At 34.0% G+C, this 22,364-nt stretch overlaps 1 protein-coding gene across 6 annotated transcripts in view; it reads right to left on the bottom strand.

Annotated features, from left to right (window-relative positions):
- LOC128866255 (uncharacterized) overlaps positions 1-22,364 on the bottom strand; it is a 229,320-nt gene that overhangs the window by 167,718 nt on the left and 39,238 nt on the right. For 4 of the 6 annotated variants that reach the window (XR_008454924.1, XM_054106838.1, XM_054106843.1 and 1 more), the window contains exon 2: positions 11,526-11,625. The exons of 1 other annotated variant lie outside the window; for it this stretch is intronic. The gene's annotated coding sequence lies outside the window, so the exon portion shown is untranslated. Of the gene's footprint in view, positions 1-11,525; positions 11,626-11,864; positions 11,886-22,364 lie in introns of those variants that run through there. One more of the 6 variants, XM_054106841.1, reaches the window with a different exon arrangement.

The following is a 22,364-nucleotide window of genomic DNA, read 5'->3' as shown; positions in this document are numbered from 1 at the left end:
AAACAGCGATAACACGTTCTGGCAAGAGCGGCGCCTGGCTAGTTATCTCTCAAGAGAGCTCCGTGGTTCATCTTCTGTTGACTTATGCGATGTAAACTAACCTGATGAGGGTTGGTGTTAAACTGCCCAGAATTTACTGATTTAAGATCAATCCCCTTCCTAACCAGTTCAACCGCAATGCAATTTCTAGAAACGTATCTGTGTTCAGAAATCAAGACTACGTTCATGATGCACCGCTTAGCCAGTTCAAAGTGGGTATGGACGAACTACCCTAGTAGAGATTTCATGGCAACTTAACAGTCAGATTAAATACTGATCCGTTGGGATGCGACAGACGAGTTCCTGACCCACAACGTAGGTATTAACTCAGCTTGAAAGACGTTGCAGTAGTCAGATAACTTTAGACTAGGTTTAGCTACAGCTCTTCTAAGTGGATGCCATCCCGACCCTATTTTTAAGTCTTGACCACCAGCTATCTGCAGATTCTCCTATAGGTGCTTGAAGTATAAGAGTTTACCCAATTTGCTTCACCAAGTTCATTATTAAATGTTAATGTGGCTATAAGGCAACGGGTGGATAATATCGCAACCATGAGCGCTTCAATATAAAATGAACCAATCTAGAATTTTCAAACAATCGATTTTTTTTATAATATAGGCTTTAAGAATATACTGTCAAATTTTTTGAAGGATATTCCCAGTATTTTCGATTCTACAGTCGTTTTAGCAGGCAGGGTCAGATTCGTCATACGGCCATTTTCAAAACTTTAAACTCAATTATATCAAAACTATTGTACTTTTTTCGGCCTGACGTTGATTGTAGAATTGTAGGATATCCTACAGATTCGGTACGATTCTCGTTCACTTACACAAAGGGTGCGTTAACGGGAAAACTGTGGCTGAAACAACATCGGAAATAGAAGCACCCGCAGATGTTGCGGAGGGCTCAGCTAAAGAAGATGTCAGCAATCAAACCGACTTCGAAACTGGGAACAAAAACCAGACTACGTTGCGGCAAGGATAGCTGAAAAAGTGGTGAAAAGAGAGCTCATTGTAGATGTCAGAAAAATGAGGAAATCGGCGACATTAACAGCGAGCGCGAGGCACTGAGGCGACTCGGAAGCTGAAACCACCAAACATGTGAAGGTATCGTGGCCAGCACTAATACTTCAATGAGACAAAAACGTACGTTAAAATATTTTACCAGAGAAGGAAAGAAAACTCAATAAAATAGGACAAATACTAAAATTTATTGTGGAAGTTTTCCTCAGAGAAATAGAAATATGTCTTTCAGGACGCAGTGCTTTATACCATCACAATGATAAAAATAAAAATAAATTATTTATAAAAATGTTAAAAATTGCATTTAACTCCAGGAAAGTTTGAACCAATAGAAAATATATTGCTATTTTGATGTATTTTCAATTCAATTTAAGAGAATTCCCGAAATTACTTCATACATCAAAATATAGGTCGCGAATTACAGACGAGAATGTAGAAAGTAGCTACTACTAAAATTGAACCACAAATAAGCAGTGGCAAATGTCTCATTAATATAATTGTACAACTTATTATTAATTTTTTGTAATGTTATAGTGTAGTAATAAAAAGATTTATAAATATATTATCAGAAGTATTTCATATAGAAGCATTTTATTTCTATTTTCTAAAAATTTTCTTCACCGTCTTCTGAAAACATAATTTTCATTTACCTACAAAATCAATGTCAATGGCCCGCTTAAGTTTGGTTGTTTTCAATTTTGGCCCGCATTACAAAAAGGTTACCCATCCTTGCTGTTGACTATTGTTTGAATGGACAATATTTGAATAGGTTATTTTTATAGGTTAATAGTACTAGAATTCCAACTACATATGTGTGGGTTGACAATTAACTGGTCGGAAAAACCTCTTACGGTTCTCTACAGATGTCTCAAAGATTGACGATAAAGTTGGCTTTGGCGTCTACTGTAAAAAATTGACCAAAATCGAACGCCAGGCGCTCAAAGGCGCTACTTAATCGGTCAAGGAAAAACGTATCTATGTTAGTTGCTTTGATCACATGCCACTGCTTCCTATTGCAGAAGCTACAGAATGAGGAGGAGGAAGAGTCTGTCAAACATCTTCTCTGTCACTGTCCTGCGTGGCATGCCACTAAATTTAGATACTTTGGCTCATCGTTCTTGAATGATACTTCTTCGAAAGAGTAAAAATAACGGAGAAAGAGATCAGCTATCAAACTTTTACTGGCTAAGCTTTCAGCAATACCAAACTTACAATATAAATTTCACATCATGCTAGGGTAATTTAAAGCTTTCTGGCACTAAAAGTGATAAAAGAAGGTTTAGCTCCTTAACGCCGCTAACATGCGAATGCCAAAAATCATCCGCAGAATCTTTCTCTCAAACACTCCAACGGACGCCTCATCGGATATTGTCATCGTCCAAGCTTCTGCGCCATGCGTTAGGACGGGTATGATGAGAGCTTTATAGAGCGTTCGTTTTGTTCGTCGAGAGAGGACTTTCATTCATTACTTCTTCTTATTTTATGTGTTTTTCTTTATGCATAACTCTGAAATTGGTTTAAAAGCTCGTTAAATCTAAGAGTGGCTTGAAATTTTGTACATGTGAAGATGTGTTTTTTATTTTTTGTTATTAAATGGTACATAAGTGCGTTTTCACTTCTATCGGCAGCTCGCATAACTGCCTAATACTTTTAAAATCTTTTTTAACACCACCTCAGTACGATACTCATACACACATATTTCGATATTACCTATACTCCTACACCGCACTAATGATAAGCACTCGACCGCGGGCTCTTTACAAACATGCCAAAGGAATGTGTGTCAAATCAATACCCCGAAACGTGCTTTGCAGATATTTGTGTAGATAAATATTTATGAAATTGCAATTGCAATATTATTTCGATAAGTGATAAAGTAAACTAAAAATAATAAAAATTTAGTAAAAAAGCATGAAACTCGTTTTCACGCTTGTTTGCTATTTATGCAACGTACTATTGTAGTTGTGGTTGGTCAATGTTGATCAAAAAGTTGGCAAATCGAATATCAAACACATAAAAGCAGCGCGGTGCGTAAGTGGGCTAAAATTTTGTTCAACTTTTTTAATTTTTATTACCAGTATTTTTCCCCCTCCTATTTTTGATTAACCAACACAGCCAATGAACGCAAACACACATGACTTATTATTTTACCGTTAGTTTTTCATTTGATGTTTTAACTCTTCAAGTTTTGTTCCATCTCTTCATTTTGCTTGCATTTGCAACGGTGAATTGTGTAATCGCACAAAGCTAACTACTACCTAATGTAATACGCAGTAGAGCAACGCCAACAACAACGGCAATGAAGCGAAGATACATACAACAAGTTAGCATAATGCAGAATAACAACCCAGATCCAAAATAGACCCAATAACTGTGAGCAAAAAATAACTAAATAAAAATAGTAAACAACAATCAAAAGCGAAAACGGCATTTTTTCCAAACCCAAGCAACAGCAGCTAAGACACAAATGCAGCGGCAAGAGCAACGAGCAACAATGCAAGAGTGTGTTGTTGCAACAATAACAAGATAGATAATGGCAATAGTAAATTTTACACACTTGTTGACTACAAAAATGTTTGTGTTGCTGTTGCGGCTTTTGTTGTTGTTATTTTTCTTGCCCAAAACCACTCGTGCATTCATTCACATTTTATGGTAGCAGCTAACAGCTAAGGAATTGCAACAGCAACAAAACACACTAAATGAAACTTTACTGCAACACAATTGGAAAAAAATATTTTAAAAGCAATGCAACACTGCAGAAAAAGAAATTAAACATATAAAATTGAAACAAAACTAAAGTTGGCCAAAAAAAATATTGCTGCATAGGTGTACCTATGTACCATACATGCATACACACTTACATATTAGGGATGTCAGAATTAGCGGAGCATTTGCTGATTTCGGGATATTTTTCGTATGATTCCGAGCATCCCGAGGCATGACCCTCCTGAATTCAAAGAAAATACAATCAACTGTAAGGTAAAGGAATAAAACACAGATAAATTTTTCGGGATATTCTTCGTATACTCCCGAGACTCGTTTCGGGACATAATTTGCCAAAAGTAGCAAAGTAGAAGAATAGAACGCAGAATAAACTTTTTGGAACTTTTTACTACAATCCCCATAGACATAGCTTTGTTGAATCCAGAAAAAATGCAATAAATTCTATGTATTTTTTTACAGAAAGTAGAGGAACAAAGTCTTTCGAATATTTTTCGCATAATCCCGGCATTCGTTTCGGAACACCACTTTTTTGAATACGCTAAAAAGTAATAGGGAAAATGTAGAAGAATTTTAACATACCAACAGTTGAAGCGGAGGCGCGAATAACGTTGTAAATGCCAAAATCGTTTTTTACAGGAAAGAAAAAAAAACATTTTGGAGGCTTTGTGATTGTTTTTGTTCCTGTATTTTTGGCTTGCCCAAAACAATGACATTAATAACTTATACAAAAAAAAAATTGGGAATTTTAATTTCGAATTACAAGTAAGCGGTCATTTAAAAAATTTTTTCAGTGGAAAAGCGTTTCATATAACAAGGGCGACATCAGTTAAAATGTTTTTCCACTATGCACAGCATCTATACTGATGGCTTTTAAAACGTTATGCCATTGAGCAATGCGGTTTGTAGGAACTCATTTAAAAGGTAACTATCGCAAAACAAATATTTATTTGTATTGTTTTTTTCTAATAAAGAGTATATTATACAATGTAAGCATTTATTTAATACAAAACGTTACTTCGGCATCGAAACAAAAATGTGTTCAAAACAGAAATGAAATTATTCCAAACACTGTGAATATAGTTTTCAGCCCTTTTACGCAATAACTTTCCAACCTATCTTTTTTGTTTACTTATTTTTAAATATAAATTTCCGAATGTTTTCACGGTAATATAAATAATAATAGGGCGAAAAATCATCGTGTGAGTGTGCTCTTTCAAGTAAAAGGTTTATATACTATCTTTATTTACTGCAGATTGATTTATAGAACTCCGCGTACTTCTCAGGCAAGTATGACGTCATTGCAAGAAGATCTTTTTTTTTTTTCTCATCACTTATACTAATGTATTCTTTTCGAGTAGAGGCATCGCATAATTTTTCAAGTTCTGCGTTTTTTTGTAATACAAATTATAGCATGACCATGTTTCTGCTATATTATGATTTTTTCGTACTCTTAGTATGTTTGGATCATCAGTAGAAATCTGAAGCCATCTAGCTTCGGTAATTTTGCATTTAGGATCCTTATATAAATTTTGTTTGAGAGCGTCAAAATAGTTCTTTATTTGACTAACACTAAATTTTTCGCAATTGAAATAGCAACGACAATCACAAACCTAAATAAAGACAATAAATAAAATAAAATCACAGCAAGTACACTTAAAACGTGTTTCTACATTACTTGTTCTGGGGCGTTTTTTTGAGGGATACTTTTGTTTTTCCTGGTTATATATGCATTTCCACTATTTCTAAGCTTTTTGTTTTTATTATCACTTCACTTTTCAACATTACATTCCCTTTTTGCACCTCTGTTACACTTATCAATTACCTTCGACAATTGCGATCGAATCATTTTGCGTGTAACTTACAACGTTCTTCCACGGATTGACTTCTTCTAATTGCTTTTTCATTGCCTTATGGTCCGAAATTTTAACTTATTTGATGCTTTAGAGATGCAAGAGCGTAATAGTAACGGAAATCTGCAAAAAAGCACGTTTTGCTAAAAAAAATGGCTTTTAAAACGTTATTCGCGGCTCCGCTTCAGTTTTTGAAAATTATTTGCATATTTAGCTCGAACCAAAATAAACAAAGAAGCACATAAGTAGTATATAAATTAACAACTTTTTAAATCGCATGTACTTAAGTCCAAGTTCAGGAGCATCTTTCAGGAGAAAATACAAAAGTACTTTCGAAAGTAATAGTTTAAATCATTAAACTTTTTAAAATATAAAAAAATAAAAAACATAAACAGAGTACAGTGAAAAACCAAACTTCGGAGTAAATATAAGTAGGTATATATTATATCTGCACTCCATAAAACAAACAGAGCACATGAAATATGACCAAAAAGTCATATTGAGGTTAGGTTAGGTTGAGATGGCAGTCCCCTCCGCTCAGCCCGTTGTAATACCACAGTTCTACTAACCATTATCTTTTGTACCATCCAGTCTCCCTGATGAAACTTATTTTACCTTAGACTTAATTACCTTTAAGACAAAGTCCGGGTGCCTGATTTAGAGTGACCAAAGGTATAGTCCAGAGAAACAGTGATATTTCTGATCGATGAACACTTCGATTATCTGCTAGCAACTCTTTTCAGAGAGAATATACCTTATAACATTTTCAATTTAGTTTAGGCCACCTGCCTGCTAGAAAAGGATTCATGTTTGCATTAACAAAAATTTACTTCTTGATTTTCTATATTAGGCACAACTAATCTGATATCTGGCATTTTCAATTCCTTTGACTTGTTTTCGGCACAAGGGAAATTTTTCAGATAAGAAGGACTTTTGCAATTTGAATGATTGCGATTTTTTATACAATAATATTTTACTATAAACGTTTCTTTCACTTGAACGTGAAAAAAATTAATTAATGAATAACTACTAATAATAATTAATAAATTATCACGAGATTCACAACAATTAATCGCGGTATTTTAGGTACTTAAAGAACACCGATCAGCAACCCTAGTAAATGCATATGTACATTACAAGGTTGTATAAACAAGCAGAGTGTTTGAAAAGAGTCTACGCGCATCTTCTGCTAACAAATCCAGGGTCAGAAAATAACGTATTGAGTGCGGATGGGGAGGCATAGCTTAGTTAAATACAAGGTGACCCCAATTTTAGAAGGAGCTTAACATCTGATCTCACTGAACACATTGAATGGCAGAATATTCAAAATCAGGGCAGTATAGGTTAGAAAAAAATCTCCAAAAATCTCTAATATTGCAGATATCAGGAGAATGCAGCTTTTAGCAATAAATAAAATAAACTCAAAAATAAAGCGTTGTTCAAAAGTGACGCCTAGAAAATGGCGCTTAGATTTCAGTAGTGAATAATTCCTATCCGATAGCTTTTTTTGTGTCATCTTTGATATTTGTCAATTTTGCATTATAGAACTACGCGTTAAAATTATTGAAACTTATAATGAAAACGGTCGATCTTTATAGCAGCATATCGCAAATTACGTGATTTTTTGTGGAAATATTCGTCCCAATGAGTCGACAGTTCAAGGGTTGGTGGAAAAATTTGAAGAAACTGGTTCTGTCGAGGATAGAAAATATTGAGAGTATTGCTGCTATAGCGCAAAGTGTTGCTTCTTCAATCTTCCTCATCGATATTTCGACGCTCTCAGGCATTAGACATTCATGAATCGACTGTTGGGCGGATTTTACCTATAGAAGTGCTCATGGTGGACATCTAAATGATGTAATTTTTCACATATAATTGTGAAGAGACGCCTTTTGAATCAAAATAATGAAACCTGAAGATTTCTAATTTTCTACATGTTTTATTTTAAAACGTCTCAGAAGATTGGTCATTGACTATTTAAACCACAGCATGACTTGAAAATGTATATTTAAGAGGGCTGATAGCGAAATTGGCAAGCCCAAATTGATGAATGGATGATGTTGCAAAAAACAAATATTTTCACAGTACGCAATTTCAGCCTACGCAAAGTCGAGAATCACGTCTCTGCAAGTGGAATTGTGCGTCGAGAAGACATATTCTAAAAGACAGACCCAGAGATATCTCTCCCACTATTTGCGACTGCCTTGATCGCCAGCAAGCGATAACAACGTGGTCGTTCGGTTTGAACTATTGTATCAGTTGGGCCTTATAAGCGAACAATCCGGCATTCTTAAGCATACAATCAGGACGAGTCAAAGAAGCCATTGCATTAACATGCACACCTCTCTTCATATCCCTTTTAGTAGTTTCGCAATGTCGGCGCTTAAACACATCATTCCTTTAAGTCGGCTTTTAAATGTGGGACACTTCATTCACTATGGAAAATAGTTTTTCTTAAAAATATAAACCTAACTGAAGGCAATGTTATGAAAAGAGCGAACTCCAGATGAAAACTTCTGAGAATAAATATTCAAGATAAATTCAGTGCGACCCTTTCGATAGGTTTAATGCGTTTATTTATATAAAATCTTCATTTCAGTTAATTACTATAAGCCTGTTAAAGCATAATTTGATTCAAGATATGAGAGTAAGTACACGATGTGAACGAAAAACGAGAAAACAGAATTCAAACTTTTAATTGACCATCTTAAAGTCGGAATGTCTACCCAATCAGAAATTATTGGAGTCTAACTACGCTACCCTCTCAGGAAAAAAAGTAAATACACAAATAAACAAAGCCAAAGACAAATTGTGCGAGATAAAAATGAATTGCAACAAAATTACTAGTCATAAACGCCCAAAAATTGAACGGAAGTTGTTACCAGAGAAGACTATGAATCATGAATCACATAGCAAGCCGACTAGGCGACTGTTAAGCTGACTGAACTACTGTTAAAACAGCACACGTGTATATATTTATTTAAATTCAAAGAATACTTGCATTAAAGCTTATTTCGTTTGCTGTATTATACAATATTAGTCTATAATGCATACATTCTTTCGAAAAGCACTGCAAATTTTTATGGGTCCATTTACATATACGTATGTCAGCATCAGCGTTTTTAGCCACCTTGGCGTGCATTGGCTTGCAACGAACCAAAGTAGAGCTTTACAAAGTTGTTTGCTCGCGCCAAAATTTCTGCACTGTTGTGCCAAATTTTCATTTCGGCACCAAAATGAATGGACCAATAGACAGTTTGTTGCGGCCATGTTGCATGCACCGAAACTACTTTTTATATTCTACTTATATGTATATACCTTTCATGAAAATTCATGGTGTAATAAAAACTCTCAGAAACCACGATGAGCTGAGTTATGCCTCTGATACCAAATATTGCAAGGTTGCAAACTGGCAGTGGACAAGAAATGGGCTGAAATTTTGGCTTTATTAATACTCAAATTAAATATAAATCAAATCAATCTAATTTTATATCATTTTTTCGGGCCTTATTTCGGTAAAAATGCTCCCAAGATTAGGTCAAAGCAGCAAAATCACATGACCTATATATGGAGATTATCGACCCTCTGACACGTATTCGGACATATATAGCTTATAGCGTAGCGTAATAAGCTGGTGTGCTAAAATGTTGCTATAGAAAACTCCCATTATGAAGATCTTAGAATCAACCTAAACTGTTAATAATGTGTTCTAAAAAAATATTCCTGGTTTTTCTGATGCCGAAAATGTTTTCCCTTTGTTTATTGACAACAGTTCTTCCCAGTCTGTGGCTTGAAATATGAGATTCGATCTTACTCAAAATTGAAAGCAAACAACCCAGACGGCGAGAGAAACTTTATCGTTTTGCTTTTCAAACCGAATCAGGTAACAGAAAACACCTAAATACAATATCAGCAGAAATTCGTTTTGCTGCTAATTGCTATACGCAGTCAAGGAATTTAGACGAAATGTGATTAATTCAAGAAGAGTCTTACAAAAAAATGGAAACAACTCAGGCAAATAATAATAATACTAATGGACGATTAGTATTGAAAATTAGTAAAACTGAGCAATCTATTGCAATATTAATTAAAAGCTCAAAGAATGGTCTGAAAACGATTTAGTTAATTATAATTGTAAGTATCATATGATCTGTCTGGACGGGGAGCGAAAAATAGTAATTTCCACATCCTATGCTTTTAACACTAGATTGAAGGACAAAGCCAATTTGACTCATTTAAAATTCTATTGCTACATGCCTATATATAAAACTGAAATATTATTTTTTAAATACATATGTTGGTTTTTAATTACGTAATTAAATATAGGTAAATATAGGTCACTCCCCTCCTACGATTAAACTAAAGAAAGCAAAAACTTGAGCATTCATGATGAATTTTGTCAATTTATTAGTTAGCTGGTGTTAAAAGGTGTCTTATTTACCCATCATCATTCCGCCGTATATACATATCTTATGAACAGAACATTTTTGGTAAAATAATATAATTTAATAAAATCAATATTTTGCAGCAAAAATTTGGTCCACCAAGGTAATTTCAACATTTGTTTGAAAAAACTATTTCAATTGATTAAATATTTTACATTTAATTACGTAGGGTTGCTATCATGGGAAAAGAACCGAAAAAATTACTTTTGCTAAAAAAACTAAGCAAAATAAGAGAAGAGCTATCAGGTAATGAATCGGATGCAACTGATAGGAAACTATGTGATAATGAAAGTGAAATAGAGGAGGAAGTCAATGGCACTGAATTTTTGAGTAGTGAAGAAGAGGATTTTCGTTATAAAGGACCTAGCAAAGAAGAGCGAAAACCAAAAGTGAATTAGATGCCATTGATAATCTGATAATCTCAATAGAGAGATTTCTACCGAAGAAGCTACTGATGGGGCTGTATGGAAAGAGGATAGAATAAAAGAAGGTAGAATGTAGGCAGATTATCAGGTTATACCGTATTCAAAGAGGTCTCAGGTCCAATTGCCTATGCTAAAAAGCATATTACGCTCGATGGCATATTTAAATTCATGCACCGAGCTTGAAGTTTGTATTCTATGTAACGAGATCACCCATGTAATGATTTCATAGAAGGATTTAATTTTCTAATTAGCTGAAGAGCTAAGAAAAAACTATATAGACGATGTCGGGAGCACTTCCATTCCCATGTCGAAAATTCATGAATTAGAATAGGATGAATTAGCTCACTTCAGTAAAAATAGGTATATAATCAACACTCGTAAGGCTAGTGTTAAGGAGCAATTTAATGTACCTAGTCATAGTCATAGCCAAATATAGACATAATATAAAGATACACATAGACTTGGACAGAGCTATACACTTTTCTTGGGGTAAGGTGATTGAAATCTAAATCATTTTCAAAGATGGCGTCACACCCAGTGGTATGTGGGGCGTACTCCCACTAACACTATAACATTCCTCTTCATCGGCTGATTTCCACCCTGGAACCGCGGTTCACAAGGTTGAACAGCATTTATGTCTATTGACACAACAGATTCCAGCGTCCAGTTGTTACTCCTGCGGGCGTATAGAGACTTTACGTCGGTGATAGTATCCACTCCTTCCACTGCGTTCATAAGCGGTTCTGGAGGAAATGAAACATCGGAAAATGTGCAATAGCCCGATACTTACAAATTATTGTCTTTTATAGATAAAGGCACAATCATTGACATAGGCATAGCCTAGAATAAAAATTAGAGCACAACTTAGACTTCTGCTTAGTTTAAATCAGGAATTTATGTATGCAATGGAATAGCAACAAATCAAATCATAAGAAATCGACAACTTTTAAGTAAATAATATAGAATAACATAAGATATTAAAGAAATACTTTACGATGTGTCGATTGGCGCATCACTTACCTTTGAGAGTTGGTTTTCAAGATTCATGCGTAAGGCGATCTATTTTGTAGCGTACAGATATAGTATGAATACCTCCGTTATTTTTTTGAGCGTGAAATTGCTGAAAGTATGAAAATAAAAAGCGTATTGAACAGAGGTCAACAGTTTTATCTTAGTCTTTCATATGAAATTCCTTTTATAGAGATTAATATTCAAAAACTTGAAAAATTATTAAGAAAATTTGTATTATTAAAAGAAATTAACCTATTAGATAAGTTAATATTTGCATAACCAAACAATCTAGGTTAGGATATAAAAATGTCATTGCTGATATTATTGTATCATTTTCATTTTCATTACCTTTTTCGTGCCTCTATTGGCATTACAGTGGTATTCTTGTAATCGTTGTATGCAACCAAAAATTCAAAACAAATATCCAATGGAAAACTGTCTAAATCGTGTTTTGTTGTAATTGCTTTTCATATTGCCTTTGTGTGTAGTATTGACGCTATTACTCTTTGCAGCGATTTGTAAGTGCATATGTTTGTCCGTACGTGTGTAGTTGCAAGTGTGCGCGAGTGCTTGTAGTTGAGGCAACAACTGATTTTCGCGGCAAAAATCTGTATACAATTTGCAAACAGTACCACAAAAAAATAAACAAATAACAAAAAAATTATTTAACACAAAACAATAAAAAGACAAAACGAAGCAAATAAAGCGATGCAACGGCGCTTGCCACTGCAAGCAGCTACAGTCGAGACTCCAGCAAGTAGCAAGCCAACAGCAGATTGTATCAGAGAAGACCTGAACATAGCAGAAAACAGCAACACGAACAACTTGGCATAGTCGATATATCTACAAACATAGTTACATAGATGTGAGTGTATGGCAAGGTATGCGTGGAGTTACCACCATGTCGCACACGATTACGTCACAACAATAGCTAGCAACACCAACGGTGCCTCAAATCGATTGCAATTTTTATGAATGAACAAATCGACGTAATCTACTGTCTCCCCGCACATTAGCTTTATAAATTTTGCATGTATGTCTGTATGTATGCATTTATGTATTAGACGAACACGTACTAGTATTTACGGAGCAAATTTTTCATTTGCACTGCTGCATTTTAAAATTGTATGCCTAATTTCACTTTAATGTGGTTTTATGAAGCAGGAAGGATAAAATGAAATAAATTTAGTTTTTATTTTAAACCATTTTAAACGGCTGGTGATTTAGTTCGCAACATTCAATTATTTTCGGCCTAAATACCTACTTATAAATATGAAGCGTATGTGAGCACACGTGTATTTTGGACCTTTAAAGTTTTGCTCCAGATATTTGGTTGCTGTAAACCAACATATGTAGATGGCCTTGCTTTTGTCACTTGATATTTAAGTTGTATATCACTGGTAGGGTTATCGTTTTATATGGCATTTCTGTAATGAAAATGTGCCTCATAAAAACCAGGTGCCTTTTGGAGGTAGCATAAAGCTGTAGCTTCAACAAAAGAGGCACCCACTTGAAATTGCATGAAAGAATATAAGTGCCAATTTTATATAATCGAGTACAGTCTATAGCCACTGAATTATGATCTATGATCATTTCTTGGAGGCTCTGAAGTCAAGATATTACGAAAATGTGTCTATATGATCCGATTTGGTTCACTTTCGGAACTATTTGGTGAGCTAAACTCCGCTAGGTGGCGCCACGTTCAATACATTCTGAAAAATCATATTGTATCATATGTGTAAATATATTATTTACCTAAACAGAAATGAGTTCGAAAAACAAAACGTTTTGTTTAAGCCAACATTTTTAAAGAAATCATATTAGTAGTCTGGTTTATCAAAACTCAAAGTTTTCTGAATGGAAAAACCTACAACACTTTGGGATTTCGTTCTTCCTTGGACATGAACATATCGGAAGAGTCATTTATTTACTAAGTGATATTTCAATATGAATTTTTTTTTTAATTTTTGCATGTTAAGGCGTAATTGTAATTATTTTCACCTAAAATAAAAATAAAGTAAAAAAAATTATCTTAGTTCAGCAGTTCTCCAGACCCTATTTCAATTAAAAATTCCTGAATTTAGTATCTTAAAAACACAACGCTACAAACAAACAATAGATTTTAGACTTTAAGTTATGAATTTTTTAGCAACTATTGTTCTTTAGATACTGGAGGATCTGCGGCTTCTTTACATAAATCAGCCCCTTATCCCGCAATTGGATATTCCCAAAATAGCTCATGAGAGCCGTTGGTGCTGTACACCGGCTCCTGCAAAGCAACCAAATATATTCTGTAAATACTTGGCAGGTATAAAACTTCATTCTCAGACAAAGAAAGACTAAGCTGCGAGCCCTGATAGAACTGATTACGAAACATAATCTATGAAGCATCACTTCGTCACCATAGGTCTCATCAAAGATCCATTGCGTAAATAATTTTTTGCGGGATGAGGATATGTAGTATGGAACGTTTCCGCTGTCGCTGCCTCCGACCGCCGGCCCTTGCCGTACTTAGGTGGTAAATTTTTGGGTCAAATGTACTAAGAATGTCCGAGCTAGATTCTCTTTCATTCGACGAGTTTCTAAAACTCATGAAAGTCCAGAAAGTTTTCAGAACAGTAATGAATATACTTTTAGTCCTCCCTCCCGGCTTTGAGTGCAATGGGCAATATTGCATGCGTGCGTGAACAATACCGACCATCCACAATTCTACTCCATTCCATTCCAAGGGATTTGCTATCTCGGATGCAATCCCCCGAAATGATAAAAAACAATCAAACAAACATTTTATTCTGAGGTCATGTAAAATGGTTGCACTCTGCAATTGTAAAAACAAATAATCGCATACCGAAAATTTCATGCTGCTCGCCGCCTTAAGCCTTTCAAATATTGATACGATAATAAAATTATTATTTATTAATTACTTATGAATACCTCATAATTAAACACACTTTGATTTCCACAGATTATTTATTTAATTTTCCTATTAAATCGCTAAATCTCTAAGAATGTGTTAATGTAACACAAAAAACAAAACCACTAACAAATTATAAACGCGCACAGCTTGTTTAACCTGCTTCGCATTTTAAGCGTTGAAAGTTTCGAAAAATAAACATTCAAATACATTTTCAATGCTGATGATGATACAATCAATTAACCTTGAAATTTTGATTTACATGCATACTGCAACACACATACCTGTAAATTTTGTAAATTGTTTACTTTTATTGAGGTTCGTATTTCTATCTGTGCTTACTTTTATTTTTAATTAATTTTTTTTTTTTTGTAGTTTTTGAAGATCAATTAAGCGCTTGCTTTGCGGTATTAGCAATTCGAAAAATTTGTGTCAGTAGAATATAACGATTATGCATATAAATCGTAGAGTGCCTGTTGCGATACTCAACTTTGTAGCCACTTTTTAGTTTTTTTAATCGTTTTCGAAGGTAATGGAATTCGAATTTTTGTTCTGTCGTACAGAGGCATGTCTCATCAAAATAAACTTCGAAACCACAGAAAAGGCTGAAGATCAAAGAACCAGCAGACTTTCAATAGTAGTTAGTTTTTTGTGTTAATATACCAATTGAGTGTGAGCATACATACATATGCAGACTAATGCATCAGCTGGGGCGTAATTGTGAGTGCATCGAAAAATTCAGAGAAATTCAGATTTTTTTAATGAACCAAATAAAACTATTTATGAATAAATAAAGGGTGATCAATGCACAGGTATCAGATTTTAAATTGAAATAAAACAACGAAAATTCAAATTGATTGGGCAGTATTTATTATTTTTTGTGCAGAACCATTCATGGATTTTACTTTTTAAAGACAATCTCTTTTAAACGCATAATCTCTTTCGCGGTAAATCCAGAATTTCACGGGCCGTATGGTAATGGTATCAAATGTTGTGATGATCAAACGCTTTTTTTCAATGAATGTAATGTATGAATGGCGTCGGGTTGCTCTTCAGCCCAAGTACGACAATTTTGTTGGGGCGTGCAAGCCTTTCTATGATGAAAAGTCAATGAATACTGAAAAAAATTCTGTATTTAGTGTGACAGTAGTCACGTGTGATCTTTCAAGAAAACCCTATTGAATTTATTATTTAAAAGATCGAATAAATTCTCCTAACTCTTGGCAAAATATCATATTTACTTCTTTTCTATTAAAGGTATGTCTATATTTGGAAAGGCTTTTCTAAAATGAAAAATGACCACATGATTTAGGTTCAGCTAGAGATTTAGAATCGATCGATTTTGAATCTAAATTTAGCAACTAAAATTTAAGTAATCATTATAAATACAAAAATTTTAAATATTTTCCAAATTATATATAGATAAAGCGAAATCAAGCAGGCCGGAATTGGATAAGTCAATGGGTGCATTACTCGCAAATTTAGTTTTAAAGCTTTCCCCATAAAAAATGTAAAACTTGCGAAGACTTTTTTGTGGAACATTAAAGCTTATCCGCTCAAGTAGATGTGGACAGTCGACGATTCCATTAACAACACTGATAATAAACGAAAGTGAAAGGACTGTCCTTCTCTTTTAATTAGTTAGCTTTAGACGAGAATTGTAGGCTGAAACAGGAGCATCAAGAAAGAGAACGTAATGCCTATTTAAGAAATATTTTTTGAATGCTTTTAAATTCCTTTGTACTTTTTTTAAATGTTCACATGTATTAGACATACCAATATTAGTTGTAATTTTTGATCCCAAGTTTTCGGAATACAAATTCCGAAATATTTTTTTTATTATCATGATATGATAAACATTACAAATCATCGATGCTCGAAATACTGAAAAACCGGGATTGTCATCAGAAATATGTACCAAACTACCCCTTTAAATAGATACGAAATGAGTGCCACCGAACTATCATCTTTTTTTCTGAAAGGCAATAAGTTGCTTGCTTTCCCGAAAAGATTAATCAATTAGTCATTCATATCCCCAGCTTGAGTAATCATCTCAATAAAAGTTGAAGAAAACACTTACTTTTTCTATGATAAATCAGAATTTATTGGCCTTAAAGTAAAACCTGTTAAAGTTAAATTAGTTGTTAGTATACGAGTATAGTTAAGAGTGAAGAGTTCACTGATGTTATCCAATCAAACAAATCGATTTTCGTTGAAGGCAATACGCAATTTTGATTTAGCGAAAAAACCATGACACAGAAGCACAATTAAAACCCCTGTGAGGTTTTCAATTCGGACTTCGTTAAAAACAAATAAGAAAAATAAAAACACTAAAAACCAAGAATCCCAGACAATTTACATTGACTATTCTTTAATTGTTGAACTCCCAAAGTAACGAATAATGCAGCTCGTAATTAAAAAAATGAGCTGAAAGAGTACATTAAAAACCCTTAAAATCAATTGTCTGGCTGAGTTCAATGAACAATCAATAAACACTTAAAAGAACAAAATTTGTTAACACTATTGTTTTCTGCGATAGCATCAACCACACCTGCACAACAACAATGCACAGCCAGTGTACATTCACACAATAAACCAACTTATAGCCAACTTTGTGAAGTGTCTTGGAATTACTCATACGCACCAGCCAACAAAAGAGTCAAGCAACGAACCCGCACATACATTTTCAAATTATTTTCCCTTCGTTTTAAGCCGATTAATTGAGTGCGAGTGAATGCTGATTGACCGACTGCCTGTCTGTCGCACCATCTAAGTGTTTGATTGATAGACTAGTTGCCATTATTTGTTCACTTGAGGGCTACTATTTGATGGCTTTACGTTTGCAAATTCCAAAACTAAATAGACAAGCCTAGCGTAGAGGAATGCATATAAATTAGAAAATGTTAAATTAACAAAAGCAAACAGACAAATGAACGCTGTAAGCGAAACGTAAATCCATGTCTCGAAAGTTACGGCGTTGCTAAGCGCGCAATCAAGCATATGCTTGTTCCGCTCAAAATACACATTCCAATGGAAATAAAATACATTTTCGTAAACGTTAAATTACAACAGTATGACTTCATCAAAAATATTAGTCAAGTCAAATATATTACGACAACAAACAAAAATCCAAAAAAATTATACAAAATTAAATCCAGCTGCAAACTATGATATGCAGTTAATATTTGTGGTATTTTTTTTTTTTTTCTTTACAGAGAATAAAAATTTGTATGACGAAATAATCATAGACGCATGTGAATCCAAGTGTGAGGAGTAATTGTATGTGGTGAAAATAAAATCCTTTTCCTAGACACCTTTATAATACTTTATCAATGTAATTGTGCAACAGCAAAGTATTTAAAAACTTTATTGACTTTGATGGTGCATCGGTAATGATAGAAAAGCGTAGCCTTTAGAGGTTTTGGTTCAACTTAAGGCTGGAAGTGTCAAAAATCGCATTTTCTTAACCCTCGAATGGACATTTTTAAGTACCACAAGTATATATTTTTAATTTCTTACCTTTTTCATTGGCTTTTGCATGCATTGAGCTACCTACAGAAGTAAAAATAATCGGTGAAAATATTTTGGTTTGTGAAAAAAGATGATTTTCGAAGAAGATTGATGAAAAAAAAGTTGATTATAATCAAATTATTGCTAAAAGATGAAATAATATTTATTATGGATTCGATGGACTGCAAGCAAAACATGTATAAGAGCTTTTTGAGCGCTAGTAACATACTGGATTCTTGCATTGCTTCAATAGCAACGAGTTTTTCGACGAAGCTTTTCGCCTCCTTGTAGACAAACACGACAACCTCTCTTCGCTGTGAGTGTATCGGCTCCGGTTGGTAGGCTGACTACAATATTCCCAAGGATAGTAATTAGTTTTTTGAAAAATTATTCCATAGCCAAACGAATAGTGGATTGAGAAATAACGGCTGGGTTAGTCACACGATTTTCGATATTTGCAAGGACCGATGTGTTCGGTAATGCCATGACATCCAATATGTTGCAAAAGAAAGCAATGATCCATCGGCTTCTTGTCGTTTCGATGGGAAATGTGCGACCATTTATATTATATTATAATAAATAATGGACGATGATTTTTTTCCTTCGTTTCACAATCTTTGGTATAATTAACGGTGAAAAGTGAATGAATACAGTGGTTAATTCTTTTTTGGTACATAGCTGATGTTTGTAACAAGGTTTTCTTGAAAACAAAACAATGACGAACGCACTAGGCGAGATTTTCCCTTTTGCATTTCAGGTGGAATGCAACGTTTGTTGCATCGTATGGTAACAATCCTGTTTCTAGGTGGACCATAAAGTTTGGAGTGTTCAGAAGAAAACAGATTCACTTTTTTAGAAAGAATCTGAGAAGTTTCTCTACTGGTTCAACACCCCATAATTGATAAAAATATATTACTTCATATATCATCTACAAGTATAAACCTCAAAGTATGTATGCAACATATTTTTCTAGGAAAAGATATTATCCCTTTGAAACTGCATTACTAGATTTTTGTCAACAAATTTATTTTTGCTACTGAAACACTACTGTGCGGCTGATGGAATATCAATTTCGAGGCAGAATCTAACTAGCACAATCGCTGTTTTCACAAGATACTGAGTGCATACTTTGCCAGACTTGCACTCGAGGGTAGGACATACTGACATAACTTGAGATTATTTAGACACTAATTTGAGGACGCAATGCAGCTTCTTTATCTTCGTATTACAACTTTAAAGAGCTTTAAACCATTAAATGAGTCAGTTGTGCGTTCCGAATTGGTTAAATTTATCCATTAAATGGCGGAATTTGAATATGAGAAAAAACAAAGAGTATTAAGAATAATGGCAGGGGAGGGAAAATATAATTTGAAACCCGGCCATGCATAATAAACATATATTTCTAGGTTTGTACCATGACATGTGGTATTTGTGCTAACAAGGATCTTGAATCTAAATGCAAAAAAATACCAATCAAAAGTATGATATGATTATAAAAATCAGAATGAATTGCCATTTGTGGTGAATTAGTAAACAAAAGAATTCAGAAAAATATTTGTATTTACATATCCACACCCAATCCCACATACTAAATACTTCCACACAAACAATCAAATGGTACTTATCACCTTAATGTTAGAAATGTTTATAAACAACTAACTCTTTATTAATTACTTTATTTTTATAATATCTTTTTTACCTATCTCATACCTTAATAGAATACAGACTTATGCTCGTAGACGCCTCCAAGCGCTTCCACTGTGCAGTAATTGACAGTCAACTCACATTTTCCATCAGAATACCGATGCGAGTAGACGGGCAGTCAATTTAGTATGATAATCGTTTTTTTTTTGTATTTATTTTTTAATGAGTACTGTTTGATCTTTATGTTTTAATTTTTTGTTTTTTTTTGTACTGAGCACTGCTATTATATGAACGCTCTCTCGTTGGCCTTGAAGCCCATCTTTAACTTGTATTTCCAATTGTGTATTCTACAGTATATGCGATTTTATCGCATCTTTGTGTTTGATGAATAGTTCTAATTTTTTTTAATCCAATAATCTTCATTACTCTTTGTGATGGTAAAATGCAGCTGCAAATTAATTATAAACTATATAGTTTTTTCTACGTATATATGTATGTATGTACGTGCAATGCGAAGTTGTGAGGAATGTTTGCTGCTTTCTTTCAAGATTGTCGCCGGAATTTCACACTTACAGATCGCATTCAAGCAGAAGATTAAACTTGAAAATTATGAAAAAAATGCGGTCATAAAGAGAAATTCGCTTCGGTAGCGGAATCTGCCTAAGACGTACATATTGGATTAAAAATGAACTGAAAATACTTGCTTAGCATTTAGCTTTTAATAAAATGCGCGAACGCAGTGGAAACAATAAATCAGTGTGCATTAACCTTTAAGTAATCAGTAAATTTTACGGATCGGCACAAATTTTGAATCTGCAACAGACTATTCTTTTCTGACGGTTTTTGACGCTCTGAATACTAACTGAACGGAGAAAATCCACAGCACGTTAGGTTTTCGATATATTTTTCCTAAAATAAAAATTACTTATCATCGGAGGGCGACGCAGGTGAGAGGTTTAAAAATGTGGAGCCTCCACGGTCGCTCCTATGATATATTTTAAAGGAAAAGAAAATAAAGAGGCGCGTCAATTTCGAGTTATTATCAGTTTTTACTATTTACTAGATTTAACCTGCGGCCCCGCTCGCGTAGGAGTAGTTTTGAGGGATTTAGGATATGTATATAAAATAATTACAAACAATAATTTCATAGAAAATAATCTTTTATTAATAACCATAATATTACAATACCCGGCATCCATTGCTATGCCTCGTTGAATAAAATCAAAACAACCAATCAGAAAAATATCAAGCAAAATTATTTTTATTAATTTTTTATCTCAACCGTTGAACTTTGCATTTGGGTCATAGTTGAACAGCTTATGCGGATTATGAAGTCTAGAGTGTGCTATAAATAGTGGGAAATAGTAAAAACTAAAACTTTTTAGATTAAATTTAAGCAAATATTCGATTATTAGTGACGAATGAGAGTGGTGGCGCGGCCTGGGGGCCAGTTGGAGTGGGGGAGTTCCATCATAAAAACATGCCTATAACCTTCATTGGGTGAAAATATGAATGTATAAAAATTGTTACGTCATTTGGTGTTGTCGTTTCGTAGTGATGCGCGGACAACGTACAGACATTCACTTTTATAGTATAGATTAATATTTGCATGTATGTAGATATGAATATATCAATATCATACAATATATGATAACACGCATGTATATAATGTAAATATTAATATTATACAATAGATATAATGGTATGTGATTGTAGTTACCTTGGTCGGCTGACACGTCCTGATCCTTGGGTTAGAAAAATCCCAGTGAAAATAAAATTTAAAATTAAGGCGAAAGTAACCTCGCCGAACAGCGTTTAACACGGTAAGCGTTTTAACTGTTCGGCGGGGAAAGGCCAAGGTTAACGGTCATAACGTTGCAGCGACTGGATCCGGTGGTTTGTAACAGTCGGAACGGTAGGCGCAGTTAACATTAGGGTGGCTAAACATTTGATAGACTTTAGGGTATGGCCTAAACATAAACTAAAGTAAGAATTATTATTTTTCAGTTAATTTGTGGTTATGTAATGCCATGAGACATTTTTTGTAGACATAACATTCATTCGCTTCTAAACAAATTTGGATACCTAAAAAATCTTTATTTGTCTCTCAGGTATCGTCTGTTGAATTTACAGACAATATTAGCAGTTATTTTCTTATATAATTTTCAATGCCTTCACACCGCCGACTTTGCCAAAAAATGTACGCACATCAGACAAATACTTGTGACACGTTATATCACAGAAAATACAACATTTTTTCGTGCCAAATTAGTTTAGAAGGAGACGAGTCGTTGTACTATGAGCTACTGTTCCAATCTAAAAAAAAATATTTCGTTATATTATATTACATAACATCAAATATAAGCAGAAATCGTGTTTTCCCCCATTCAATCCAGAATATCTCCAAAACCCGATATGCTTTTCTGAATTCAGTTTGGATTAAGCACATCAAAAACCTTCAAAAAAGTGTAGTCTGATTTTTGGTTCTGAAGGTCAGGTGTATGCGTACTCTTAAAAAAATGGGAAAACAATCTGCATTCACCAGCTTTTCATTGCAGAGTATTGGTTTTCTACCTACAATTGTACTAAAGAGTAGAAAAACTTTACTTTCAAGTCAAATAATGGCCAAACATCATTCACTCACCAAGTGCCAGTTCTTTCTTTTTTTTAGGCAAGATTTTTCCAATTGAGCTATATATATATATATATATATATATAATTGGCGCGTACACCCTTTTTGGGTATTTGGCCGAGCTCCTCCTCCTATTTGTGGTGTGCGT

The sequence above is a fragment of the Anastrepha ludens genome, chromosome 6 (genome assembly GCF_028408465.1).
Source record: "Anastrepha ludens isolate Willacy chromosome 6, idAnaLude1.1, whole genome shotgun sequence".
Classification (NCBI taxonomy): Eukaryota; Metazoa; Arthropoda; class Insecta; order Diptera; family Tephritidae; genus Anastrepha; species Anastrepha ludens.
This window is presented reverse-complemented; position numbering and strand designations above follow the sequence as displayed.